This window comes from Mustela putorius, unplaced genomic scaffold, assembly GCF_011764305.1.
Source record: "Mustela putorius furo isolate JIRA1106 unplaced genomic scaffold, ASM1176430v1.1 tig00000275_pilon_pilon_pilon, whole genome shotgun sequence".
Lineage (NCBI taxonomy): Eukaryota > Metazoa > Chordata > Mammalia > Carnivora > Mustelidae > Mustela > Mustela putorius.
This window is the reverse complement of record NW_025421341.1, coordinates 26,333,775-26,357,050: the sequence shown is the minus strand read 5'-3', so window position 1 is coordinate 26,357,050 and position 23,276 is coordinate 26,333,775. Positions and strand designations below refer to the sequence as shown.

Genomic DNA, 23,276 nt, shown 5'->3' with positions numbered 1-23,276 from the left:
CTTACCTATCTCTGTTCTCCATGCCTCTGCTCTTTGCTTGCCCTCTGGGATATGATTCATTCTCAAAGCATCCCTAGCCCCCCTAAACCAGCTAACGCCTCAATTCTATCTGTCAGTCCCGTTCTTCCCCAACTGCCTGCGACATCCCATTTGAGTACCATCCTCAAACACAACTCTTCTTCAAATCCAACTCATGTCTTCTTTCGCTAAGCAAAAGACCTTTCCTGGTTACTCAGGGCAAACATGACCATTCTAGCCTCTGTATTGCTCACTCTACATGAACCACATCTTGTCTGTATTCTCCTATAGACTGAACATTCTTGTCCTTAAGAAATTATTATTTCCTACTCCCCCTTAAATGATGTACACTTTTGGTACAGGTGGGTGGCTCAGTCAGTTAAGCTTCTTCAACTCAGGTCATGATCTCAGGGTCAAGTCTGCATCAGGCTTCCTGCTCACAGGGAGTCTGCTTTTCCCTCTTCCTCTGCTCCTGCACTCTCTCTCACTCTGCCCCCAAGTGTGTGCTCTCTAACAACTAAAATCTTTTTTTTTAAATGATGTACAGTCCTATCATATGATGGGCTCCCTCACACACTGGATTCAGAATAACCCTGTTATGTTTACCAAAAAACTGCTTCTGAAGGACAGAAAAAACAAACAAAACAAAACAACAACAACAACAAAGAGGCACAAGGAACCTTTTGGCAGTGATAAACATGTAAACTACCTTGATTATGGTGATGGTTGTACAGGTGTATACATGTATAAGCTCAAACTGTATACATTAAATATGTGATTTTTCAATTAAAATATAGAGAAAGGGAGGAAGAAAGGAAAGACAAAGAAAACTGGGGAAAAAAAGAAAGAAAAAAGACAGAAGGCAGAGAAATAAGGCAAGCAACCAACACAGGAGGTCACCTGTGTACCCTAAACTACCATCTGTATCTCCCTCAGTGCTCGTAACTTCGTAAGGTGAGAATTAAAATATTTATGTTAAAGAAACTGAAATGAAAAGGGTTAGAAAGGTTAAGAAACCAGATCAAATTGACACAGAAAGTTTTATACACAGGACTCCTCCACTCAACAGCATAGAGTTGATAATACAGGATAATGAGTGTATTTAGAAATGCTATCTGAATCATTATTAAGATCATATTACAAAAGGTATTAAAAACAAGAGGAGACTCTTAAATTACTTGAATGAGAAGTACACCATGTCAACCTACTTTCAATGTGCTTTATAAATACCAGAAAATTAAAGCACAAGATAAATCCTAAATGACTGATGTTACCCAATTTTCTAGGATTTATAGTATCTTTTCCCAATCTCCATTAATAAGACCTTACAATACATTAGACATTTCTTTGAAGTATATTTGTATATGAAAAGATAATAATGCTGTTTCAGAAGAGAAGGCAATAATAAAAGGTGGATAGACTTAGAATATACTGCATACTCTAAATAAAATTAGAATGGTTAATATTTATTGATCGTTGACTCCATGCAGGCACTTACCCCATATAAACCGTTATAACAATTGACAGGTACATTCCATTATGATCTGTATTTTATAGAAGAAGCTGAGTCACAGAGATGCTAAACAAGTTGCCCAAGGTCACACAGCTATCCAGAAGTAAATCCAGGACTCAAAATCCAAGCAATCTTTTTTTTTTTTTTTTAATTTTTATTTTAGAAGACACAAAGTGAGAGAGAAATCACAAGCAAGGGGGAAGGGCAGAGGGGAGAAGCAGACTCCCCACAGAGAAGGGGAGCCCTGTGCAGGACTCAACTCAATCTCAGGACCCTAGGATCATGACCTGAGCCTGAGGCAGCCACTTAACCAACTGAGCCACCCAGGAACCCCAAATCCAAGCAATCTTCTCCAAAGTCCATGTTCCTACTCACCAAATTACAATGAAAAAGACACATTTTAGAGAAAAATTATTAAAATAGCATTAAATACAGAACTGGCCAAATAAAAAATAGATTGACAAAAACTTCCCAAGAGGAAGCACACGTGAATTATCCCTACAGTCACTTACAGAATTTAAAATGAGAAGATACTAGGCATCTATCTAAAAAATTGCCTAAGAACAAAAAATAAATAAATAAATAAATAAATATGAAGAAAGTCAAACAAAATTAATTAAAAGAAAAGTTACTAAAAAGAACTTTAGAGGAAAAGCAGCCACTGTGGTTTTGTACTACAACTATGAGCCAAGTAATACCTTAAGTCAAATAATGACAAGATTAAAGGGACTCAGAGATAGGATATACAGAAGAAAAAGGAGTACGGGAGGACTACAGTGTCAAAAATGGAATTAGAGAAGGAATGGTGTTTAAGAATACTCATGGTAGTATTCATAAGAACAAAACAACAACAACAACAACAACAACAACAACAAAAAAGGCAGCACAGCAGCAACCCAAAAGGTCTACCAAGAGAGCGAAGAGGAAACAAAATGCGATGTAGTCCTAAAATGTCACACCCTATCACAGTGAAAATAAATGAGCTAAACAGACATGTACATACACACTCTGATGAAACTCAACTGATAAAACCACAATTAAGTGATAACGAGTGAAAAAAGTTGTTGCACAATCATACAATACTACGTACTTGAAATTTTAAAACACATAGAACAGTATTATACACTGCTTGGGGATAATAAATCTGTAGAGAAATGCCTACAAATAATAAAATTCAGATCACCAAACTCAGATTAGTGGTGAACTGGAGGATTTGGGGGAAGGGAGTGGGTTTAACTGGATTAAATATTATGAAATACTTTTCAGACATACAGAAAGCATGTCTTTTTAACAGAAGGAAAGGAAGAAAATGTATCAGATTATAGCATCCCAAATTGCTTTATATTCCCAATCCAGAAAATTCCAAAAGGGCAATTATAATGATCCCTGAAGGAATGCTGAAGTAGGATTCACATTCAAGTACAAGAAAATTCCAGTTAAATTCCCTCAATTTAGGTTGTTACTCTTTATTTATGTCCCGCTCTCTAAGAACAGGATTGGGGGGGGGGGGGAGGAATAAACTATGTATAATTAAAACAGATTAACACTGTCCCTAAATGTCATCACAGCTCCTTTCCTAATAAATTTTGTCTTCAGAGGTCAGTAAGAACTGCAAGCCTGGGCGCCTGGGTGGCTCAGTGGGTTAAGCCGCTGCCTTCGGCTCAGGTCGTGATCTCAGGGTCCTGGGATCGAGTCCCGCATCAGGCTCCCTGCTGGGAGCCTGCTTCCTCCTCTCTCTCTCTCTGCTTGCCTCTCTGCCTACTTGTGATCTCTGTCAAATAAATAAATAATTAAAAAAAAAAAAAAAAAAAGAACTGCAAGCCTGTCACCCCAGACAGGAGGTACAGTGCCCGGGCTTTAAGAACATGGATGGACTCTTGAACCGAACTGCTTCAGAGGAGATCGAGCACACACACAGACTAGTCACTTTAGGTTCTCTGTGCCTCAATTTCCTTATCTGTGAAGTAAGAGTGATTAAAAAAAGAAAAAAAATCCGTATCTATTATAAGTGAGAAGAAAGTAGGAACAGTGCCTGACCAGAGGAAGTACTGTAATGGCGTTGGCTATTAGCCTTATTCCAAAGACCAATCGTCTGGAAGAGGAAAAACAAAGCTTTGTAGCAAGAAAGTGTTAATTGTGGTTACTTTCTAAGTTAAGTAGGGGACAAAAAGACTGACCATGACAAACAGAAAAATGGACAGCTTTTCACCTCTTGAGCAATGTTAGGATAGCAAGATAAGCTTTTTATTTTTCTAATATTCTTTGATATTATAATATCTCCAATATGTACATATTTGTAGACATACACACCTGGACCAAATTCAAGACAAACTTTCTATTCCCTGGCTCCCTTGTTCCCCTCAGCCCAATTCATCAACCATGTTATCAGGGCGCCTGGGTGGCTCAGTGGGTTAAAGCCTCTGCCTTCGGGTCAGGTCATAATCTCAGGGTCCTGGGATGGAGCCCCGCATCAGGCTCTCTGCTCAGTGGGGAGCCTGCTTCCCTCCCTCTCTCTCTCTGCCTGCCTCTCTACCTACTTGAGATCTCTCTCTCTGTCAAATAAATAAATAAAAATCTTAAAAAATAATAAAAAATAAAAGGTAAAAAGAAAAGAAGAGAAAAAGACTCAGGTCACTATTACCGCCACTGCAGTCTCCCCTTCTTCCTTCCTGCTGTCTGTACTAGTTATACCACACTGCAGTACTTCTGTCCTTACACCTTCCTTGCCTACACCATATAATGTTCATACAACTTCCTTCCATCAACCAAGAAGAGCTGAGAACAGAGACTATCAATCATTTTCAAATTCCCAGTGTCTTGCAAGACAGGCATTAAATAAATATATGAATGAATAAAGCAGTCTCCCTACATATAACAAATACAACAAGGGCAAGTAGAAACCTGTAACTGAGGTGGTTTATCCAAAAGGTTATTTAGCTATCTTCAGTTCTATTTAAGAATTAGCAGATCAGTTGAACCCTCTGAATCATCTACCAATTCATACTTTATCCCTCAGAGTAGGAATTACAAGTATGTATGTAAAACATATCCCAGTGAAAACAAAAGCTAAACTTTTATTTAAAAGATTTTATTTGACACAGGGAGAGGGAGAGCACAAGCAAGGTAGAATAGCAGAGCAAGAGAAAGAAGCAGCTCCCCCTCCTCCCCAAAGGAGGGAGCCATGTTCGAGGTTCAACACCAGGACCCTCGGACCAGGCAGGCAATTAATTGAGCCACCCAGGTGCCCAAGAAGCTAAACTTTTAAATGAAAAAAATTAAGTCATTTAAAATGTCAGGGGAAAAGAAGTAGTCTAAAAACTGTTTCTTATGAAACTAAAAAGAGCATGTAGAAGAAATCACAGGACAATGTTTATAATGTCTCCTTTTTCAGGAGAAAACAATAATCACAAGTCAGACTGAAGTACATACCCCATTAAGGTGGATGAAATCAAAATTAAATCACACATTAAATCAATTTCACACAAAGCTTCTATAGTGAGGTTTTGTAAAGAACCTATCGGGTCAGCTAAAATTGAGCTTGTTTTTTTGAATTTAACAGTTCTTGGTAATTTTTGGAAAATTGCCAAGCCTCCAGGATAAAGTACTGACTAGTGTCAGATCAGTTACGAGCCTGTCTTGGGTTACTACATAAAAGGTGTCCCTCCTCCTGGCTAAGGCTCAGGCCTCATTAGGATCCCACCCCCTTCCATCTTCTCAGGAACTTTGCAAAAATAAGCAAACAATTTTCTCATCTGTATTCAACCTCTCCCTTTCAAGGAACACCTTCCCATCAGAATTTAAACTTAAATGATAAAAAAAATCTAAACTCTAGAAAGTTTCCTGTTCTTGCTATCTCCATTTTTTTCACCTTCTACTTGCTTCTGCTTCCCACCCATCAACATCACCTGCAAAAGGGCACTCATGACCTCGGAGTCGCTAAATCCACAGGACATTACTCAATTTCCCTCTTAGCTCCCCCACTGGCTGCAGGGATACCACTCCAGCTATGGCTCCCACCTGAGCCAGGTTCCCCAGCCACTCCTTCCATCTCACTTGCCAAGCTCAGCCTCTTCTACCCAGCTCCAGCCCAGGCCTCCACTTGTTCTCATTCTAGCCTCTCTACAGACAATCTCACCCAAGCCCAGGAGTCTACATCACCTCTGTATGATGGCTCCAAGACAGTAAACTAGTAATCACTGTACAGCTTCTCCCAACTATTAATCACCATGTCTGGCAATTTTACCACCAAATTTCCTTTTTCTCAGTATTTCTCCTGGTGATACAAGGCTTTAAAAAGGATCAAATGGGCTAACATGAGTACTTTGAAAAGGTTGGGGGGAGAGACGTGACTTAAATCTGAGCATTACTATTCATTAAATTTAAATCTCCTTGAAAACGGACTTTGTCAAATTCACCTTTTTACTTATTCCACATGGTACACCTAGCAGTGTTTTGCATGCAGACGGCATTTCAGTATATGTACTGTAATGAATTATTTGTACTGGCTTAATACACATTCAACTGAAATATTCATGTACTTAACAGTTTGTATTTCCCAAACCACATAATTATTTTGTCTCCTAAGAGGTGAGAATTTTAAGTCAAATATAACTACCCTGGATACTTCTGATAATCATGATGCTACTTATCTCAAGTTAGGAAAACCTGTCACCTTTTTGGTCTGGCTTTCCTGAAAACATCCAACTCCTATCAAGTCCAAAGTTTAGATAAAGATTCTTGGTTCCCAAATATTCACATTGGGAGGGGAAAATTTAAGTACTACAGAACAGTTAGGCTGTAAGGCAGATTGACTGCTTCAAAAAGCTCCCGATCTCATTTTCCATGTAACATGAGCTGGAGTGGTATTCTGAGTAGGATCAGGCATGGTGAAATGAAAAGAACATCAGTGTTCAAAAGTTCTCAAACTCTTGCATTAGGCACATTTAATTAGAGACTCAGAATGCAAGATTGTAAAACCTCACCATATCTATTAAAAAAAACTCCCTACTTTCCATCTAAATCATAATGCTCACTAAAATCTTCATTCACACACTTCTTCTTCATTGCACTTCTCATAATTTATAATTAAGTATTTATCTGTATGATGACTTGCTTCTTATCTGTTTCCTACATGAAAGTAAGGATCACATCAGTTCTGTACAGCACTATATTCCCAGCCTTACATAGGACCTAAAATACAACATGAGTGAAAGGCTCTGGCTGAGCAATTAATTGAATGAGGAATGGAAATAGTCATTTAAGCAGAACCAGACAGCAGGGAAGCACAAGATCCTGAGGCTTTAAGATCTGACACACATTCCCACCAGATACAGGATTTTCCGCTCATAATTTACCCATCTTTCATTTCTTTCAAACCTTCCTTCTTCCTTCTTCAAGAAGGGCATTTTAGATTCCGAGTATTTCAGCTTTAAATCCTGTTGAAATATCTTAACAAATCCAGTAACAGAGACTTGACCGCACGAGGTGATTTGTCACCTTGACCCTTCCCGTAAAAGATAGCTTGAAAAGTCTAAAGAACATGCCACAGTGACTACAGCAGTCTTAGTCATCCCCAAGGTAAGAACTGCAGAGGAAGATGCCAGAAAACAAAAGAATAAAGTGTGCAAATGACTACCATCTCGTAACACCTCTTTCCTTCAATAACCTTCTAATACACTTTCAGACAACAGGGCAACAACCTTCAGGACTTATCTAAGAAACAACAACAACCTCCCAGGACTAATCTGGAGAAACAAAAAAGGTTGTGATAATCAGGAATCAAGGTCATCAAACTACAGCTCTCCTGGCCCACCCCTCCCCCCCACCCGCAAAAAAATTTCACGGTGGCAACTATTCAGCCAACCACCAAGGAGAGGCAGCATAACACAAGTGGTTAGATGCAAGAGCTCTGGGTTTTAACACAGGCCGGTCTGAATCCCAGCTTCTCTTAACATGCTGGGATCTGGGGCAAGTTAATGCGTCCAAACTGCAGTTTCTCCAGCTGTAAAATGGGAATAAGCATTACCCCAGAGGGCTGTTACCTGTGTGAAGGCACTGTGCATAAAGCACTTAGTACGGTGCCTGGCGTGTAATAAAGCCTCAATAAAATGTCAACTATTTGTCACTGTATGCAGCGGTGATCGCTTTCACACAGGCCTATTCCTCCTCTAGCGTCCATAGGACTCTAAAGATGTTGCTCTACCTTTCTATTTTTGAGGGGTCATATATGCAATAGTTTAGAGCACATTTTCTAAACGCAGACTGGATAAACCAGTTACATGTCTGCCTCGGGATGCTCACCTAGGAAGCGGGCCTCATCGTCCCTCCCCCGCAGGACTGCTGAGAGCGCGAGCACCACCTCGGCGCGACACATTCTGTTACCGATGTATTAAACCGCACTTGGGGAGAAGTAAACCTGCAACTCTCAACCCCAACCACCGGCCAATCCTAGCCCCACCAGCACCCATCGCGGCCACAGCAAATACCAAGGTCGCCCCGGCTCATCCATCCAATTCCTCCCCACAGTCGGCGGCCACACACACACCCCCCGCGCCGGCCCCTCCAGCAGGGTCTCCCGGAACCGCAGGGCTCAGTTTCCTCGCAGGAACGCGTCAACGCCCACCCGAAGAAAGACGCCAGCCCCCCATGCCGGCCGCCTCCACCGCGCCGGGAGGGACGCGGGGCACCCTTCCTCCCCCGGACCGCGCAGTCACCCGGCTGCCGTTCCCCCCGCTCACGTGGGCCCTTCGGCCCAGGCCCCACGTCACCAGTTGCCCAGACCCACGGCGGCGCCTCCCACCCTGCCCGGCTTTTCCACACACACACGCCGCGGGCCGCCACGCAACCCCCGAGGCGCACAGCCCCGGGGCCTGGCTCCGCGGCCACATCCGGGCCCCAACCCCGCGCCGCCCTCGGGCTCAGCCCGGCCGCACGCTGAGGCCGCGCCGCCGACCAGCCCCCGCCGCTCCCACAACGGGCGCCACACTCACCGCGACGCCGGAGCCCCGGTTCCTCCAGCCTCGGGCCCACGCAGGCCTGGCTGCGCCCGCAGAGCATTCACGCCCCGTGCCGCCTCCTGGGAACCCTGGCGCAGCCGCACTGTAAAGGGGCCACCGTCTGCTGTCCCGGCCGCTGCCGCTACCGCCGCCGCCGCCTCGTCCCAGCCCCGGCCGGGGCCACAATCCCAGTGTCGCAGGCCGGCGCCGGCAGACCAGCGTCTGTTGAGCCGAACCGCCCGGGACGCGCACCCCCGGCCGGCGCTCGTTGCATATGCAGAGAGGCCGCCGCCCATTGGCCCGCGGGCGGTGGCGCGTGCGGGGCTGGGCCTATCGAATTCCGGCGGGGGAGCGCGGCGCGGTCGGCCAGGGGCGGGACGGGGTTACTACGGGTCGTTCGCGGAGCCGCCGCGGACGGGACCCAGCCGCCACCGGCCGCGGGGTGGGGACCCGGCGGGCGGGAGGGATCGCACCGTGGCGGCTGGGGGGAGGGGAGGCGGGCTCGGCGGCCGCGACGTGGGCGGAGGGCCGGCGGCTCCGGGAGGGTCTGCTGTCTCTCCGGGGGGGACCAGACCGCCCCTCCCCTCGAAAAATAACTAGAAACGCAGTTACTGCTGTGATGTTTAAATCTGAACGTAGATCATGAAATGATACACATATCATTTTCATTCTTAACTGGATCATTTATCCTGTTCTTGCACACATTGTTGACAAATTTTGTAAAATAAAATGATTTTCGGAAATATCTGAAGCGAGAGGGACTCCCCAAGATTCAAAGCAGATTCCTCTATTACTTCTCTTGCTTTGGCTTCACTTAACCCAGCAAATAACCCATCTTCTGTAAATGCATGCGCTATCTGTACAAGATTGGGATTTATTGTCATAAGGCTAAAGTTTACTCCAAACTACTGTTTTTGGACATTCTACTTCTGAATTTAGAAGTGTTACTGTATTTTAAAGAATTATCTCATTTTAAACACCACAAAAGGAAAGAAGACCTGGGTGCTGGTACACGACCTCCCCACAAGCAAACAAATGCAAACCAAAACACAAATGACTAAAACAACGACCGCAGTGCTCTATAAAAAAGATGACTTTCGTTACCCTATTGGTAGGAGGGTTGGGCTTTTTCCTTTTTTTTTTTTTTTTTAACCTAACGAAATATTTAGTTGGTCTGTTAACAAAATTATAACATTAAGTCAGATTTGATACCACAGGAAATAAAACTGATTTGGAGGGTTTTGGTTTTCTTTTTTTTAAGCAGTGAAGGAGCTAGAAATAGCTACTTGAATAGTAAATCTCCCTGCCATGCAAAACTTCTTTAAGTGGGTGAAAGGTGACGTTTCTGAGCCAGCCTCAGGCTAAAAGCAAGGGCGCACTTCCCAAGAGAATTTCTAAAATCAGTGAAGGCGTCTGAACTTGAACTAGGGTGGAGTGATGGTGCACAGAGCAAAGAAAGCTCACTCACTTTGGGCCCCAGGCCAATTTAGCTACCTAAAGGAATAGATACCTGATTCAGGCAACCTGTTCCTCCACTACAAAATGTATTCAGCTGCTGCTAATCTATAGAGATGCTATCAAAAGATAGACCCTGAAGACTAATAGAATGCAGAATTATCTAAAAAGATCAACAATGGGGCGTCTGGGTGGCTCAGTGGGTTAAAGCCTCTACCTTCGGCTCAGGTCATGGTCTCAGGGTCCTGGGATCGAGCCCCAAATTGCATAGGGCTCTCTGCTCAGCAGGGAGCCTGCTTCCTCTTCTCTCTCTCTGCCTGCCCCTCTGACTACTTGCGATCTGTCAAATAAATAAATAAATAAAAATCTTTTTAAAAAATAAAATAAAAGACCACCATTTTTCTGCATGCAGAGGGAAGTACAGTACAAACGGTAGTTCCAGGGTGCCCGGGTGGCTCAGTCGGTTAAGTGTCTGCCTCAGCTCAGGTCATGATCCCAGGGTCCTGGGATCCAGCCCCGAATCCGGCTCCCTGCTCAGCGGGAAACCTGCTTTGCCACCCCCCTCTCTGCCTGCCTCTCTGCCTGCTTGTGATCTCTCTCTCTGTCAAATAAATAAATAAAATCTTTTTAAAAAAGAGAAATGGTAGTTCCAAAACCAGAAAAGCCTCTAGGAAAAGAAGTAATTTCCAAGTGAGGAAAGTAAATATAAATACATATGTATATGTATATATCTTAGGAAAACCAGTATTAAATGTCTTTTCCATCAATAAGTACGAAGCAGACTAATAGAATTCTAGCAACATCTTCACATCTTTCTTCATTATCTCTTTCTTATATTATAAAATATGTGTGTATATACATACATATATATATGACATTTTTAAAAATATTTTTTGGAATTAAAATTCTAAATTCTCACCTTGTTAGCTTAAGCTAAACAAATGTAATTTTTCTAGTCTCTAGTAGTTTTGCTTTTCAAACAAAATAATATATATACAATTGCTTTTCTTTTAGCAAAGTTTTCAGTATGTTTTTATTTTTATTTAGAGCTTTTGAGAGTTATAGAATTTGGCTTCACTTTCCCTCTTTTTGGAAGAACTCAGTTCAGAACTATAACGGCCAACGAAATGAAAACATCCAACAGTACCTTTTATGATTTTGTTATTTCTCCAAATTGCAGGGGCATTCAGGGAGATGTCTTTGTAATTCTCCAGAACACTTAATGATCTGTTTTATGTGAAGGGCCACAGAAATAGTCTGTGACCACATGGCAAACTACTACTAACATTTTCCGTAATCATTATAATGTAAAACCAGGGCCCGCCAATGTTCAGAAGTTTAACAGAAACCCTTTTGTTCTTTCATTTCTGGGGATTGAGAAGGAGTTGGGGGAGCTGAGGTAGCAGAGGATACTCTATGTTTGAGCAAAATGGTTCTGACCTGAAGGAGCAAAACACTCAACAAAAAACTATGACGATTATTGGCCTCACATAGAGATAACTCAAGAGACAGGTCAAGTCCAAGATGGGTCCAGAGACTCTGCCATGTGACTGAGGATCTGAGCTTTTACCATCTTTCCCTCTCAGTATATCGGCTTCATCCTTAAGCCATCTTGGTCACAGGTGGCAGACGCAGTTTCAGGTGTCACATGAAGACACAACAGCATCTAGCCAAAAACTAGGGGCATCTTTCCTAACGCCACTTCTTATTAAGGAGGAAATCCTTTCTCAGATGACTCAGACTGATCCTGAAGTCCTATTGGTCAGAATTGGGTCACATGTTCACATTCTAGCTGGAAGGGACCCTGGGAAAGTGTTGGCAGTTTGGGCCTTTCTATAGGAAAGCAGACACTGTCAACATGGAAACAGCCGCACGGGAAGGAATAAGTGTGGGAAAGAAAGCCCCATCAGCAGTATCTGCTGCAGATAGCACCTGAAAGTACCCATCTCTGACTAAAAGTGCTCAAACAATAAAACCGTCTGTTATCTCACTTAAAATGTCCGGAGGAAGGCAATTCCAGGGTTGCTTCAAAGGCTCACTGGTGTTATCAAGAACCTACTCATTCTGTCTCTTAATCCTGCCATGCTCAGCGTCTACAGTCTCTACCTTCTTGGTTACAAGATGGCTGCCATGGTTCCGAGCTTTATGTTCACACAATATTTCCAAAGCCAGAAAGGAACGGTAGCTTCTCCTACATGTCAGTATGTGTTTATTGTGGAACTCCATCTTTCCAAGACACACTCAGCCCACTTCTCCTAAACCAATCACTGACAAATGAAATGGCCCTGATAAACTTAGCTCACTCAGACATCCTCTGCCAGGGCTGGGAGTGGATAGTATAGCAACTGGACACATGGCATTCTCTGTCCTCTGGTTCAAGCTATATGAAGGGCATTTTAAAGGACAGGGCCCCACCCCAAAAGAGGGTCAACCTCAAGTTGGCTCTTCAGCACCACCTTTAAGAGGCCTTTAAGAGTTTCATCAGGCAGGGACGCCTGGGTGGCTCAGTTGGTTGGACGACTGCCTTCGGCTCAGGTCATGATCCCAGAGTCCTGGGATCGAGTCCCGCATTGGGCTCCCAGCTCCACGGGGAGTCTGCTTCTCCCTCTGACCTTCTCCTCGTTCATGCTCTCTCTCTCAAATAAGTAAATAAGATTTTTTTAAAAAAAGAGTTTCATCAGGCAGAGGGTACTTGGCTAGTTCAGTGGGTAGAGCATCAACTTTTGATCTCAGAGTCATGAATCAAGACCCACATTTACTGTAAATTTTCCTTTAAAAAAAGAAAACGTTTTATCGGTACTTATGTACTTATGGAGAATGAAGTATCATGACAGGACCCATGGATCCTGTAGTCACAGGCTTGTCGTTGCTACTCTGCCATAAGATGAGTCCCTTAATGGCAGAACCATATTATGTAAGATCCCACCATAGCAAATTAGACAGTCTCTGAGCCCTCAGATTGTGGTGCTGCCAAGACTCAGTGGGCAAGACTAGCATATCCATACACAGACTTTGTATCAGCCCCAGTATAGTCCAGTAACTGCCCTACCCACTGGTAGGAAGAAAGCCCTGGGGTGGAAGATTCCCATTTGCATACACTGCATACATATGAATGATATGATATGTTCAGGGCACCAGTAGCAGCTACTACAGGTGGGCAATCAATTGTCTGCCACTTATCCTTTTGCTAAAAAAAAAAAAAAAAAAAAAAAACTGGAATGTATTTCAAGGAATTTTCCAGTTACTGAATTTCAAGGAAAGAATCAGGAGAATTCTAGGAGGTCTTATAGTCCTGTCTTTGCAAAGGAAGCCCTTCTTTGCAACACCGATATCAGATGTGGAAGGAATGTGCGTGGTAATTACAGGGTCAGATATCACAGTGGGATACCCTCAAACCCACTCTAGACTGTAAAGATCTCTAAGGATTAAGATTTTTAATGTCTGTGTCCTCAGCGACACTGGATTTCATCACCACTATCAGCACATTCTTTCTTCAATGTAAACTAATTTAATTTTGTTTCACTTTAATGATTAAGAACCTACCACTTTCCTTGTGCTTCATATTCATGAGATAAGTTAAAGTCCTCTTTTACTTTTTATTTTCGAGACTGAACAATCTTTTCTTTTCTTTTTTTTCCCAAACGCCCTATCTCTATCCCTTTTATCATTTTTATTGTTCTTATCCATTCTTCATCATTTGGGGAACAAAACATAATACCTAAACTTTAATGAGGGCCTGACAATTGTAAAATACACTGAAAGAATCAATCTCCAGCCCTTACTCACCAGAATCCATTAAAATAGGCTAAAATTAATTAGCCTTTTAAAGGAACAACACAGGGGCGCCTGGGTGGCTCAGTGGGTTAAAGCCTCTGCCTTTGGCTCAGGTCATGATCCCAGGGTTCTGGGATAGAGCCACGCTTCGGGCTCTCTGCTTAGCGGGAAGCCTGCTTTCACCTCTCTCTCTGCCTGCCCCTCTGCCTACTTGTGATCTCTGTCTGTCAAATAAATAAAATCTTAAAAAAAAAAAAAAAAAGAATGCAGGAGCTTATTAAAAAAATAAAGTAACAACACATACTTTCTCATTCCTAGCTCATTTTGATTAATGATAGCTTCTAGTTAAAGCAGTTAACATTTATTAGCTACACATTTGTATATGTCTAAAAGTCTCTTCAAATACATTCTTGGGCTTGACTGCTGCTCTGCATGGGTGTCTTTGCATAGATAGTTTTAAATATATTTTTTAAACAGTTTATCTTTTTATTTGAGAGAGAGAATGAGAGAAAGAGGGAGAGAACATGAGAGAGGGGAGAGTCAGAGGGGGAAGAAGACCCCCTACTGAGCAAGGAGCCGGATGGGGGACTCCATCCCAGGACCCCAGGATCATGACCCAAGCTAAAGGCAGTCTCTCAACCAAATGAGCCACCCATGCACCCTAGTCTTTTACATTATCTTTATTAAACTTTTTCCGTAATCTATCAATTCTCTTGAATCTCTGTTCCATTTTATATATGTAAACAAGATAATTGCAGAGTCAAAGGTGCTCTTCAGACCTTTGTAGGATAACTGGAAGAAAAGAGGAAGAGAGACACTTTTGGATGGAGAGATCAGGAAGACAACTCTTGGGAGGTGACACCTAAGCCCTAATGAGGAAATACCTGATATTTTTGGCAGAAAAATAATCTTCCTATCTACCAGCACTCTGGTAGAGCTCTTCTACCAGAGACTAGGAATACATTCTTATATCCCGCGGACTTGACCCGGCCTTTTTAGAAATCCTGTCCAGTTTGCAGAGTCAATAAATATAACATGGAACACAGTCCTATCATCTAAAGGTTCATTAGATCTTGCTTTGTCATTTAAGGTATTTAACTTAAATGTCAAGTGTTCTGTGAGGCTCTCAAGCGAAATTACCTGTCCCATTTTCTGTGTTTTGTGTGTGCCATTGGTTTGTCAGGTAGGCCTCTTTGGGTTCCAAAGAATAGGAAATGGAAATTAAACTTGCTTACGCAAATGGAATTTATTGGCCTACAAAATTAAAGGGAATTTATTCTGCCCTCAGGGACAGCTTGATAAGGAGCTCAAAAGAAATCAGAAAGAGCAAGTTTGACTCTCGATTTGGCAAGTCGGCTTGGGTAGCAACCATGTTTGAGGACCCTGGGGCAGCAAGATGGCTGGAGACCCTGCAGACTCCCGGCCCACTGAAAATTCAGCCTCTTCGCAAAAAGTCTCATTTCCTCTTGAGGTACTAGGTGTCCCTCCCTGCCCAAGCTGCGTGCCCGGAACACTCTGCTCTGGCCTAACCCCCCTGACTTGTCCCATCCTGGGATCCTGGAGTGGAGTTCACCAGTCCACACCTCAGAAGCACTGAAGTAGTGTGATGGGGAGACGGATGGAGATTCTCCACAGGGAAATCAGAGTGCGGCTACTAGTAAAGACGAAAAGAGACCAAGAACACCACCAGCAGCTTAGTGCCTCTTGGTTCAAAGTATGGCCAGTTGTGTCTTCCTCTTTCTCTGACTCCATGATGAGCTGTTTGAGAAGAAACACATCTTCAGCTTTCAATCCCCAAAATCTACCCAATGTGTTGGTAGATAGAACCAACCACGCTAGCCACGTTAGCTTGGTAAATACATGTTGAATTCGACTATTGAATACCATACACGCATGCATACGTTTGGAGGGCTCTGTACACAATGCTAGTTTACAGTACCTTTAAATTTCTCACAAAAATTCAAACTATTTCTTAGCAGTTTGATGGATAGACTAGCTTCACACTACATTTACTTCCATTATTTCATTTGTGACAGCTTGCATTTATCTTAGGTTTCATTCTTTCCTTCATGAATTCATACCTATGCATTTTTTTCCTACATTTCAATCCACATTTGATTGACCATTTCATAAGCCTTTTAATCCCTTCCAGTCTACCCCAAGGGTACTGTATGCAAAGGCGAGGAGCTCATAAGAAATGCAAAATCTCAAGCCCCAGCCTGGACGGACTAGAACCAGATCTTCATTTTAACAAGATTTTTCTTGTTAAATCTTCATTTTAACAAGATTTTTCAGGAGATTCACAGACACATGAAAAATTGAGAGTCACTGGTCTTCTACTCTAACTAGTGCCTTCCACTGGAGATCTAATGGAAGCCACATATGTGATTTTATATTTTCTGGTAACCACACTTAAAAAGTACCAAGAAAACAGCCAAATTAATTTTAGCAACAGACTTTATATAGCTCAATCTGTCCCACCATATCACCATTTCATCTTATAATCAATATAAAAAATTATTAATGAAATACTTTTAGAGGGTGCTCTTTTTTTTTTTTAAGATTTTATTTATTTATTTATTTGAGAGAGAGAGAGAGCATCAGAGTAGAGAGGTCAGCAGGAGAGCAGACTCCCCGCCAAGCAAGGAGCCCGATGTGGGACTCGATCCCGGGACTCCAGGATCATGACCTGAGCCGAAAGCAGTTGCTTAACTGCTTTAACCGCCACCCAGGCACCCAGGGGGGGTGCTCTTTTAAACCGGGTGTTCATTTTATACTTAGAGTTGACCTCAATTTGGTTTAGCCACCTTTCAGCTACTCAATAGCCACATATGGTTAGTGGCTACTGTATTGATCAGCAGAGCTCTGGAGGGTTAGATGTATGAAAACAATACACCATGTCTGTTTCACTCGCCACTGTATTCCAGGACCTAGCCCAGTGCCTGACAGGGAGGAGACATCCAGTGTTTGCTAAATTAATCAACTGACAGGACAGATATTTAAAATATTTAACAGCATGGCAAAAGCACTGACCAAACATTATAGGTCCCTGTACCAATAAAAACCAACACAGGATGTGTCATCCAGTCTACTACATTGGTGGGAACTGATACACTATCAGCCAAGAGTAGATGACCTGGTCCAAATCGTTCATATCTCAAATGAGAACACAGCGTCCAAAAAGGTTAAGCGATTTGTGCATAGTCATACATTCTTTATTGCAAAGACTAGGACTAGACAACCAGGTCTCAACTTCCCACCAAGAAAGGCTTCTGTGATAGTCATTCATTAGTAAGCACCTACTGTGTGCAAAAACACCATGTTGGGCCCAGTGGGAGAAGAAACATAAAGAAGAATGATATTCATGTGCTTCCAAGAACACCCCAGCCAATTAAGATCATTTTCATTTTCAGTGGGCCAGATACTTCAACTCAAGCTAATTTAAATTTAAAAAGGCATTGATTCAGTCCTGTCATTGAAACCCCTAGAGTTTCCTTTTCTTGCAGCTTCATCCAGACTCAGTTGTCAGCAGGCTCTTCAGTTTTCCTGCCCCTCTGGGCTGTCTTCCTTCATGGGTTGACTTCACTAGCTCTAAACTACCCTTCCTCAAATTGCCAAATTAAGCCCAACAAAAACCAACTACCTTCTCCAGAAATCCTGGGAAACATCTCACATTGTATTGGCTGTGATAAGACTAGTCTGCTATCATTACCTCAAAAACAGCTCTGTGTATAGGGAGATAAAATATTCTTGCTTGAGTTAGTCTGGGTCCATCCCCAGGGCTAAGTGTGGGGCCACCAGTGGTCGGCAGCACGTAGTCTTAAAGTCAGGAAGAACTTGGAGTGAACTTACCTCACACGGGGAAGAGAATGCTGATGTGCAAGACACAGCAATGCCTACTCCAGAACCTGTTTTTTAATTTAATTACCCCATTTTCAAAATGGGAGAAGTCAATCTGAAATGCCCCTTCTCTCTCTTATTTCTCTCCTCTCCATTTTTCTTGCCTTTCTTCTTCTCATTCATTCTATCTTTTTTCAAGATTTTACTTATATATTTACTGAGAGCGAGAGAGAGAGAGAGAAGGGAGGGTGGACAGAGGGAGAGGGAGACAGATAAAATCTCAAGCAGTGGGGCACCTGGGTGGCTCAGCGCGTTAAGCCTCTGCCTTTGGCCCAGGTCATGATCTCAGGGTCCTGGGATTGAGCCCCGCATCAGGTTCTCTGCTTGGCAGGGAGCCTGCTTCCCCCTCTCTCTCTGCCTGCCTCTCTGCCTACTTGTGATCTCTGTCTGTCAAATAAATAAATAAAATCTTTAAAAAAAAAAAAAAAAGAATCTCAAGCAGTCACCACACCAAGCATAGAGCCCAATTCCAGACTCAGTCTCACGACCCTGAAATCATGACCTGAACCAAAATCAAGGGTCAGATGCTTAACCAACTGAACCACCCAGGCGTCCCTCTTTCATTCTCTTCAAGGCAGAAACACCAGGCAGACAGAATTGAGAGCTACAATTGAAATCAAAACAGAGAAATCATTTTAGTGTTTCTTCTTTGCTCTTTCAGATCTTGACTTGAAAACCTTTATTATTCGTATTTGTCTTATTATACTAGAGTTTTAGTCCAGTAGGCAATGCCATACATCTGACTTAAAAAAAGAAAAACTACACTTGATGATTGTTTATTTGCACTTTGCTAGTTTATTCCTGTTCACACCAGATCCCTAATGATCTTGTATACATTTCTAGGCTCCATAAACAAATCTGAAAACATTTTATATGTTTTATATTTTATGTTACATTTCTATTTTATCTGATATATTTATCTTTCTATGTAATTTCTAAGCCACCAGACTCTAGTATTGATTATAATATCACACCTTGCCTTAAAGCTTATTTCTTAAACTGATGTAATTTGTGAACGTAGCAAAAGTTAACTAAAAGTATAGTGAGTAGGGACGCCTGGGTGGCTCAGTTGGTTAAGCAGCTGCCTTCGGTTCAGGTCATGATCCCAGCGTCCTGGGATCGAGTCCCACATCGGGCTCCTTGCTCCGCAGGGATCCTGCTTCTCCCTCTGACTCTGCCTTCCACTCTGCCTGTGCTCGCTCTCGCTCTCTCTCTCTCTGACAAATAAATAAATAAAAAATCTTAAAAAAAAAAAAAAAGTATAGTGAGTATACCTAATTTATTTAGGAAAGCCTACCCGTGACCTTAAGACCTTGTTATTTAAAGTGTGTTTCTATGGGCTGGCAATACCAACAACATCTGGGAGTTTCGTAGCAATGCAGACTCTCTGGCTCCTCCCCAGACCTACTGAATCTGAATCTGCATTTTAACAAGATCCCTCTTTAACAAGATCCTGTGAGTTTGAGAAGCACTGATTCACCACTGGCATCAACTTATCCACCACCAGTTGTAGATAACACTTGCCACTGAGCTGGGCACCAAAAGAAGAAAACCATTGGCCCGGAGAACAGATGGAGCATCTCTGATTTCTAGTGCTTTGGCCCTCTAAACAGGGACTTAATGGAGCTTTCCACAGATGAAGGAAGAGCTGACATAAAGAAAATGGAAGGACAGACCTGAAATTTATCATGGTCGTTTGCTATTCATCCAAAAAGCAAGAGTTCCCAAACCCCCTGAGCTGCATTAAGGGGGATGTTTGAAAGAACCATGTTTCTCCAAAAGTGACCCAGAGCTTTCTTAAAGACAGCCTTCCTGACTCCCATGCCGGCACGGGCCTGAGTGATGCTAGCAAACACCCACAATGTCAGAACATGTTTCCCAACCTCATTTTATACCAGTGTTGTTAATTCAAGAAACTCAATGTGATCTACCACACCTGTGTTTTAACTACAAAAATTACGAATTGTCATTTACCCACTTTTCAATCAGCTACTTCTGGCGAGGGCAGAAAGAAGTGAACCACCACATGGACAATTAGGGAGCATTTTTTGCATTTGATAAGCTATCCTAATATAGCCACTTTTTAAATAACATTAAATATTATTTTTTTATTAATCTCTATGCCCAATGTGGGACTTGAACTCATGAGGGCAAGTCACAAGAGTCATAAGCTCTACTGACTGAGCCAGCCAGGGCTCCATCCAATGTAGTTCTTCTTATTGCCACTATCAAAGCAACTCTGAAAAAGAATAGTTTCCCTCAATACTTTGGGATATTTAGGTAATGATGTGACAAGCATACTCTTACAGGGGTTAAAGACCTCCATACATAAAATGTCAATGCTCTATTTTAATCTACAGGATCGCAGTAAAATTCTAGCTAGATACTAACAAAAGATTACCCCTAGCACAAACATTTGTCATCTCCTCTTCCCAGCAGCCCTTCCTTTCTAATAAAAGCCACCACCTCCCGTTGGGAAAGGGCTCCATCCCACTGTGTTTCTGGCCACAGGGCTTGTCACCAAGCCTTCCCTACACTGGCCACAGTCGGGACTACAAAACCCAACCTGCCAATCAGAACAACCTGTCGCTCAAGCCATAGGTATTGGCTCAAGAGCAGTCACGTGATACAGGGAGGCCCAATCAGAGTCCATCCCTAGCATTTTTTTTTCCATCTTTATCCGGGGAAAGAGGCTGAATTGGGATGGGTTGTGCCTAGAGTTTACCAAGTCTCCGTCGAGTCTCTCTCAGAAGCCATGAGGCCAACACAGCTTAGGGAAGAGATGGGGTTGAGAAACCCCAAATCTGGTGGGTTTTGAGGTCAGCTCCTGCCCACCACTGTTTTGGCTGGTAAAATGAGTCTCTGTGTGTGCGCGTACGTGTGTGTGTGTTTGTGTAAGTTAGTTTGGGTTCATTCACAACTCAGACGCCCTAGTATACAAACAAGAAAATGATAGGAGGACTTTAAAATGAAATGTATTGAAGCTTAAGAAGGTAGCTTGTTCCTGTGGTGAAACTGAGGTTGTATCTTTAGTCAACAGAGTCGTTCAGCCTTTACCAGGAGTCTGCATACCTTCTATCTCCCCATCTCTATACAGCAGGAATCCTATTTCCAGGGCTTCCTTTTCTTCCTGCACTAGGTCAGGCCAGCTCAGGTTTCTGAGTCAACACAGCAAAAAAGAAGAGGAAAGCAGTGTTTCCTTTTAGACAGATCTACCTGAATCACTCTCTCCTCTATCCTGGTTAACTGGATGAATGGTGTGAAATTTCCATGGACTACTCTCTAAATCAAAATGTTGAGATGGAAAGATAGCATTTGTGTATTGAATCAGTGTTTTAATGTACATATTCCTTTAATTTTTAAAATAAATACCCCGATGGCACTAACACAGCCATCCTCCCCAGCCACAGGATTTGAGCAGCAGGGTGGAAAACCTGGGAAGTCAGTGTGACATGGCCCACTGAGTGCTTTGTCCCACAAAACTCTCAACACCCTGGCAGCTCAACCCTCCCTATTCAGGCTTGTGTATGAAGATTTCCTGCCCCTCCTTGCCCTTTGAAACTTGCCTAGCCTGTATCTCGTTACCTGCAGGCATAGTCTCTGTTTTTGTCATCACTTAATCCTTTAATCTTATGACAGACATGGAAAAGTTTCTAAAATATATTGCTATTTTGTAAGACACATAATGAAAATGCAGAGAAAAGGACTGGGAATGTATACCACATAATGAGGGGAGGGAATGGAATGGGGAGATTGTGGGACGAGGGCAGATTTTCAACTTTTGTTCCTTCTATTTCTGTGTTTTTTAATCTTTTACATGAAACCCATGTTTGTATATTAGTTACATAGCTTTTAAAAAGTGAGTGGGGGGAGGAAACAGAAAAGCTATAGTTTTGTTCCCATTTTCACCTTTTCACTTTCATTCCCTTTTTCACCTTCGTTTTTTTTTTTTTTTTTTTTTAAGATTTTATTATTTGAGAGAGCGCGCACATACAATCAAGGGGGGACAGGGAGGACAGTCTGGAGGAGCAGAGGGGGAGGGGCAAGTAGACTGCACTGAGCAGCAGGGCCTGACTCAGGCCCAATGTGGGGCACGATCCCATAACCCTGAGATCAGGACCTGAGCTGAAATCAAGAGTCGGATGCTTAACCGGCTAAGCCACCCAGGCGCCCCATCAATAGTGACCTTTTGGAGAAGATTGCTGAGCACATAGAAGGTTCAATTTCAGAGATACCTTGGATTAGGTGAGAAGGGACGTGTTTCTGAAGTTGGAACTTAACCTTTAGTGCAGATGTGGGCAGACCCTATGTAATCACAGTCACTATCCCCCATATAGCCAACATGCAAAAGAACGCACGCTGAATAAAGGTAGCCTCTGGAGGGGAAGGGTCAAGTCAAAATCAGGGGACTTTTTGTCTTTTCTCTAATATTTCCATTTCTATAAGAAGAATGTATTAGTAATTAAAATTAATATAAGACAAAGTCAATTTTGAAACATTTTTTGGTGAGTGAGAATGGGATGGGGACTAGATATGCCCCATCTAAGTGGGCCATAGTTTGAAACCCACCCCTCCCTCATGGGTATTCTTTCCTCTGCTACATGCCCAGAGGGTCAATGACCTTAAGCCCCAAGGGTCACTGGGTGGAATGATTTGGGTGGGAGGAAACACATCCTTGTCCTAGGACCACAGAACCAGGGGCCTGTCTACTCACTTTTTTCTCTCTCTATTTGCTAACCATCCTGATGTCAGTACTAATAAAGCCTTTTCAGGTTGAAAGCGACAGAGAACCAAATGGAATTACCCTTTCCAAAAAGGAGAATTTATTTTATCATGAGAAACAAAACAAAACAGGCTTGGCTTCACACAAAGTTGGATTTGGCACTCAAACATTATCAATTTGCTTTTCTGCTTTGCAGCTCTTCCTCCTTTTGCCTGGGCTTCATTCTCAAGTCTTTTCCCTCATGGAGACCACACTGGTAACCAGCCACTGCAGGTTTATAATTCTTCCTTATATTTGCATGAAGTAACCTCACTAAATACAGAAAATCTCAGTTTGGCTCCGGAGAAGATCCAGGTGTTAAGTGTCACTGATCTGAACCAATACGCCAGGGAAAAGAAATGGAATGCTCTGACTGGACAGGCTGAGGGCATGTGTCTACCAATGGTGTGGAAGCCTGGGATCAGCCCCATCTAAACCACAGGGATTGAGTTGGTGGAGAGGGGTTGGTGTCCCAAAAGACACACCAAGGTACAAAGGGAAAAACATTGCTGGAAAGCAAAAACAAGGAATGTCTTCTAGTTTCCCTGACAAGTAGTCCCACAGAGTAATCTAGTTTCATTATCATTACTCTCTTTTTAATATCTCTAATGTCTGTCTAATATGCTCTGATTTGGGGTTCTCAACCAATTCATCTTTTCTTTCCAAGTCTCAAGGAGCTCTTAGGGCACTGCTGTTAATGCCCAGAAGGATTGCCTACTAACCCTCTATGATTTGGACCGAGAAAGAGTAATTTTCCTGGCAAGGAGCATTCATTCAACATGTCTTTCATTCCTTCTATGTATCAAATTGCTTGACCCAGTTCCTACCTATAATAAGGAGCCTCAGGATGGTGCTATCC

The 23,276-nt window shown here is 42.7% G+C and overlaps 1 protein-coding gene across 3 annotated transcripts in view; it reads right to left on the bottom strand.

The window, feature by feature from the left end:
- ACSL3 (acyl-CoA synthetase long chain family member 3) overlaps positions 1-8,790 on the bottom strand; it is a 64,807-nt gene extending 56,017 nt beyond the window's left edge. For all 3 annotated transcript variants that reach the window (XM_004762903.3, XM_004762904.3, XM_004762902.3), the window contains exon 1: positions 8,521-8,790. The gene's annotated coding sequence lies outside the window, so the exon portion shown is untranslated. The remainder of the gene's footprint in view (positions 1-8,520) is intronic.
- Positions 8,791-23,276: the final 14,486 nt, after the last annotated feature.